The following is a 6,505-nucleotide window of genomic DNA, read 5'->3' as shown; positions in this document are numbered from 1 at the left end:
TCCAAACAAATTAATCTCCGAGAGAGAGAGAGAGAGAGGGTTCGTTTCAGTGAGCACTGTCTCGGACTCAGAAGCGAGAATGGTGTCATCCCAGAGAAACTACAATAAGTAGATGAGAAAGGAGATAATGAACATGCCGGTGGTGGCAGAAGTGATCAACGTATGTTGGAACATCGCCCCCGCTGCCGCCTTTGCTCCCGCCCCTGACCTATCTTTCGTCTCTGTCATTCTTGGTGTCCGATCTCCAGAAGGATTCTGATTGTAACAAAAAAAAAAAAAAAAAAAAAATGAGAGAGGAAAGTTGAGCAAATCAGTTTCAGCTGTTTAAGTTTTTGTGTAAACTTATGAAAACTGAAAAGAAGTGGATAGACAAAGTCACAAAGCAAGTTAGAGAGAGAAAGAGAGAGAGAAGCTAAAAAGTGTAAGAGAAAAACGGTAATAAGACCAGTAAAGGAGAAGCATCACAACAGATCAAATCTAACCAAAGAAAAGGAAGGAGAATCTGAATATGGACATCAAGTGGAATATTGATTTGATGCAAGAAAATACTCAAAAATCAGAAAGAAAAGGAAGCATTTTGAGAGTTAAAATGTTTTTGACCATAAAAATAGAAACTCCAAAGCGGATATCCATCTGAGATTTTTTATGGATCTAACAGAACCCAGATTAATCTTGTGTTTCATCCTCACTTATCTTCGTTCCTTACCTTGTCAAAGGAGAAGGGCAGAACGTGGCAGTATAATTTGCTCCCTTAAATGTAAACGAACTAGTACGTCGTCATACCCGTAATTATACGATTTAGGACATGCCGACTTGAAGATCTCCGAATATACCGACGGCCGGCATGTAGCAGGCCTATTGAACTCACCACTGCAGCAGTATTCTGGGCTCCAAACGCCATACAAGCATTCTTACATGCCTGGCCTTCTCCAACCCTTCAATCGTTCACTCACTCCGGGAATAAACACGTACCCTGTCCTCCCCTTCCTTCAATGCGCATGGATAGGTTGAACCCATCAACCGGGCTAATGTCGTAGGAGTCCTGACCATTAGTAAGGCCAAGCGAGAACTCGGCCATCGTCACCGGCGTGGCCAAATCCATATCGTTGCATTCGATCTGACTGGACCTTCAGCCACCGGTTGCACAGCTGCCCTGACCAGACGCGTTAAAGTTGCAGCCTGTTCTGCCCCAGAATCTGCCATTCCAGCCTGTTGGAGCCTGAAAGGAACGAGAGCTGCCCTGTGTAAGCTCGAAACCTCTACTATCTAATATGGGCCCGCCCGCATTGTAGATTCCTGGCCAAACTGTGCAGTCGCAGTTGTTCACAACCGTTAATATGGTCCCTGAAACGTCTGGAAGGGAGTAATGGAGATTTATTATAAACACATCATTGTATGAGAATGTGAGAGGTAACCCAGATCATGAAATCAAAGACCCAAGAGGAAAATGTTGTGTTAACCTGTGAAGATTATTAACAGGAAAAAGCTTAGGGTCAGAGAGGAATAGTAGGAGAGGAGAAAATCCATACAGGCTTCTCCTTAGTTTTCTTCCGCTTTATTTTGTTGATCTTCCCTTTCCTTGTGATGTCCTTTTTTGTGGTATAAAGAAGATATCTAGAAGGTTTGGATGAAAAGGTAGTGCAGAATTTGACACGGTTGTTGTGTGGATTATCTCTTCTTCTAAGTTCTGATGAGAGAAAATCTGCAACTGCATTACTTGGTTAGTAGAAATAGGTTAAATAGAAAGGAAGAAGGCGATGAAGAAGAACAGTAACCCAGAGAAGACTTTTTGCCCTGATAGATCGCAGTGAGAGACAACGAGTTGAGAAGAGCTTGGGGAGAGGGAGAGATGAAGAGAATATTTTGAATTGGGAAAACGTGTGATCCATATTTTTATTCACTGCTAATTGACTGCTGACCAGGTCTGGTTTCTCGTAGAGAACCAAATATGAAGATTCAAGACCAAAAACTGAAGAAAGTCAATCCCTTATCGATTGGTGTACGGAGCTCATAGGCAACCAATCAAGCTCAATATCCACCCTCTTGGGAGGAAAAAAAAAGCCTATTTAGAGAACTTCAATACCCCTATTGGGTTTCAAATGTATTTACCCACACTCCTTTCCAACGTATCTTTTTTTGGTTCCTGATACGCTGTTTCCAAGTGTTTTACCCCTCTTTTTCAATAAAAAATCATGTTTTTAACTCCCAAAAAACTACTTAAAAAAAACTAAAAAAAATAAAAGTTTCCATGTGTTTCTAATTTCGATGTATCCAAATTTTGAACCTTACTCCATGCACACCATCTGACTTCACATCTCCGCCCCACAGTACATCTTGGTCATGTATTGGGAACATCGAAAGATGTTTTTAATACACGGTGGGATGTATTGTGGGGCAGAGATGTGATCTCACATAGTCCCATTAAATTATATATTAGGGCAAGATCTAGTTCTATCTATTTCTGATTTACTTAATAAACATTAGGAACATAAATGTTAAGTACAAAAATAAAGGAGCTACTCTTCCAGAATTGGGTCCAATAGATAAGTAAAAACAACACACTAATCCAAGGGGCATGTACCCAATACCTGTGTTCTTGTAGATTGAGGATGCCAAATTCTGGAATCAATTTTCTAATTCCATAAATTTATTCAAGGGAATGAGAAAAACAAACTGAAAATCTTTATGGTTAAGCAAATTTGAAGACTAAAAACTAAGAAGAAGATTAAAAATTATTCTTAGTTTCCAACAGAAATCAGTTGACAATTAAATATCAGAAACCTACTTGATTGATTCTGGAAGGTGATCCCTTTAACCAACCTAATTGCCTTGCCACACCTTTTATCCATCAATGCATGTAAAACAAAAACATTTCTATTTGTTGTCCAATGAGTGTCCATCAATTAACCATCTCATAAGAAATGTTTACAAGTAGTGCTTAAGTCAATCAAATATTTGAAAACATAAGAGAAGAAAACTATGAATTGAGATGATGAAAACACACCTTTCGCCAAAGAGGATCTTTTGGAGCTCATAAAATTCAAGTCAATAGAAAATTCAAGAATTGACACTACTGGAAAATTCATCTATAGAGGCGGCCATAACTACTCTAAAAGCTTCCAAAATGCCTCTAAAAGGAATAGGAAGGGGTCAAGTGAGTGCCTCTAAAAGCCTTATCACTAAATATTTTAGAGGCGATTGGTTGAGAATTAGAGGTGGATTTGTAATCCGCCTCTAAATTGAACTTTTAGAGGCACATATGACTGCCTCTATTGCGATGATGCTAAAAGTCCTATATAGAGGTAGTTATAAATGCCTCTGGAAGTTTAATTTAGAGGTGCATTCAAATGCCTTTAAATGATTTTGAGGCAATTTTATATGCGTCTAAAAAAAATCTAAGAAGGATGATGGACTACGTTAGGTGGGATGAGCTTCTTTGGGTCTAGCTTCATTTGTTTGCATGCTTCAATGAACAAAATATCAGCTGAACTACCACTATCAACCAAAATACGTCTTACCAAATAGTTGGCTATCACCATTTGTACTACGAGCGCATCATCATGTGATAACCTAACATCCTTTAGGTCCTCTTTGATGAAGGTGATGGGCTTTTCTACTTTCTATTTATTTGCAAATCGGCTTGCAACTCACTAACTGAAGCCCTTCTGATAGTGTGGCTGCATCCCGCAATAACTGAGGTGCCCACAATAACATTAATGGCGACGGTCGCTCCCTCTAGCACTACTTTCAGGTTTTTACCTCTCCACTGGTCAACAAGGTAGTTCTCTTTCACAAACTGCTTGAGGTGGCCGCACTAGATCAGCTCCTTAATCTCATTCTTCGAAAGGCATTTTTTACTTTTCAAGTGTCACTTAACAACTGATTAACAGACTAGTTAACGATATGTACTGGATTGTGACATTTTGAAAGTTTGGGTACTGGATTGTGACATTTTGAAAGTTCGGGTACTAAATTGTTGCATTTTAAAGTTTGGGGACCAAATTATCACTCAAGCCAAAGTACAAGGTACTGATCGGGAATTTTCCTTCATAAAACTTACGAGATGCATCTGTATCTGTGTGATACAAGAACTTATGGGATACGTTTCTATTTATAGCATATCCTATACTGCTGTCAACCAATACCGATATACGACTCATGCGTCCGATCTGACCCCAATGGTACTTTGGAGTTTGGTTCATTAACAGGAAAAATACTTGGGATAATAGCATATAAGGGCAACTTTTGGGGTTTAATATCAATAAAAGTAATATTTTTTAAAAATTTTCAAAAATAGGTTAACTTTTTAAAAATAATATCAATAAAGGGCAGTATCAATGTTCATTATCTTCTTCTTGCCATTTGTTCACGAATGCCGCCGCCCACCTCCGCCTCTAGCAACATTGCCAGAGACAGAGGTGGCGGCGGCGGCACTGGTGGTCATTTCTCTATGCAATGCTGCCACCTCTGCCTTCGGCCACCTCCGGCAACGTAGAGTCAGAGATGGGCAGAGGTGGCTATGGGTGGCAGCGAACGGTGGTGGCGAGTAGCGGCGGACGGTGGTGTTGGTGAAAAAATGTCAAGAAGATGATAAAGAGTGTTTTTACCCTTTATTATTGATATTATTTTTAAAAATTTCACTTATTTTAAAAAAATTTAAAAATATTGATATTAAACCCTAAAAAGTTGCCTTATATGCTATTATCCCAAAATACTTTGTTAGCATCGTGGAGTATCTCGGTGCAAGTGCTTCATTACGAGGCGCTACGCGTCCAGAGCATAATAGTATTGGATCAGATTTTTCCGTATTTATTTATCACCATTTCCATTAAGCCCCTCAAAAGCCTAAAACTACTAAAACATTTACTAATTTCCGACCGTTTTACTTTTCAGCCCTCAATCGCACCTCGGGGGTCCCCCCAAAAAAGCGGGACGGGACTAACGGCGTCATCTTGACATCCGAGAAGTTCACGCTTTCCGTCGATGAAAGCAGGCACAACAATGAAGTCGTGATTAGCGGCATTATGTGAGGAAGTGATAAATGTACGAAGAAGAAACGAGATCAAAATTCAGAGAACAAGCAGGGGGGACCCACCGTTTCAGGGGAGGAAAGACGAAACCAGCAACCAACGGTTATTGCTTTAGCTTAAAGGAGTGGGGTTACAGTTACACCAAGTAATGAAAGAGAGATGCTTAGGGCTAACAATGAGGTGGAGCGAGGGTGGGAGGTGGGACCTATTCATCAGTTGGCTCCGGAGTTCCCACGTTATGTGGTGTGGTGCACAGCGTGAGTATGTGTAGGTTCATGCGTGGTAACTCTCCGCCGGTGAGTTATGCATGGTTCCAACGCGATCAACGGGATTGTAATAATGATTGGATGATCCGAGGGTGTCTCAAGTTAAATCAAAATTCATCCCAAGTTTTTTTTTTCCTTTCTATTGTATAATCAAATAGTAGGGAAAATGCTCAAATATAAGCAAGGGGTACAGCAAACCATGGTTTTTAAAACCGGACAGGACCAGACGATCGGATCAGAAAAACTAGGAATTGGTCAAGTGACCGGTTCTGTTTTTCCCTCAAAATCGGATTTTTGCAAAAAACCGTTGATTTAGTTAGCAAACCACTAACCTGAGTAGTTGAACTGTTTGAACCATTTAATAGTTTTGACCATTTTTTTTATTTTTTGTTAAAATGGGTCGATCGTTCAGTTTAAATGATCGAACCGTTTAACCCAAGAACCAAAACCCTGAATGGTCCAGTCTCCTGGTCAGTTTTAAAAACGTTGCAGCAAACCCAATCTCCACTTATACTACACCTAGATTTGTAGCAGCTTCATCATCTACATTCATAAACTAAGCTTAATTGGTATATTTAGTATATGTTTGGCATCGATGCTGCAGATACAATACCATTTTCTAAGAAAACAATGTCTTTTGTTTGGAAACATTGCTGCTAGGTAGGATGTTTCCTAGAACAACAACAATGCTTTCTATTTGGTATCAATGCTCTAGGAAACATTTTCACATTGGTACCTACTATCTAGTGCCACATCATGTTCCTATCACTGCCACCTCATATCCCTCTTGGCAGCAATGAGCTGCAACTCCAGGAAATGTCGAATTTGGCATTGCTCTGAACCACACGTTCCCGATTTCCAAGGCGTGGCTTGGAGCACCTTTTTTATGGAAAAACGGTTCCAAGTTAACAAGTGTTTCCTGGAGCACCATTTTTTTCGATGTGGCATTTATCTGTCGTCATTTTCTAGAGCAACGCCATCGATGCCAAACAAATGCTATAATGATGTGTCACCGACTTGGAGCACCATTTCATTAGTTTTTCTGGTTAAAACGGTTGGTTAGCTGATTTTCATCGGTTTTTTAATGAAAGTGGTTATTGGGATATGATCGAACCGGACAAGGTCTTGGGTCACGGTTCAACGTCCAACACCAACTTGATTTGGGTCGGGCCATGTTAGACATGCTAGGGTAGGTTGGTCAAGTTTGAA

At 40.0% G+C, this 6,505-nt stretch overlaps 1 pseudogene across 1 annotated transcript; it reads right to left on the bottom strand.

Moving 5' to 3' along the window:
• Positions 1-702: 702 nt before the first annotated feature.
• LOC148849265 (thaumatin-like protein 1) lies at positions 703-1,645 on the bottom strand (annotated as a pseudogene). Its single transcript, XR_016101139.1, has 2 exons — positions 1,461-1,645; positions 703-1,353 (listed from the first exon to the last, which is right to left on the bottom strand). The product of XR_016101139.1 is annotated as a thaumatin-like protein 1 (transcript).
• Positions 1,646-6,505: the final 4,860 nt, after the last annotated feature.

The sequence above is a fragment of the Nelumbo lutea genome, chromosome 6, assembly GCF_056320005.1.
Source record: "Nelumbo lutea isolate HS-2025 chromosome 6, American lotus-T2T, whole genome shotgun sequence".
Taxonomy (NCBI): domain Eukaryota; kingdom Viridiplantae; phylum Streptophyta; class Magnoliopsida; order Proteales; family Nelumbonaceae; genus Nelumbo; species Nelumbo lutea.
The sequence above is the reverse complement of the archived record's forward strand: the minus strand, read 5'-3'. Positions and strand labels throughout refer to the sequence as shown.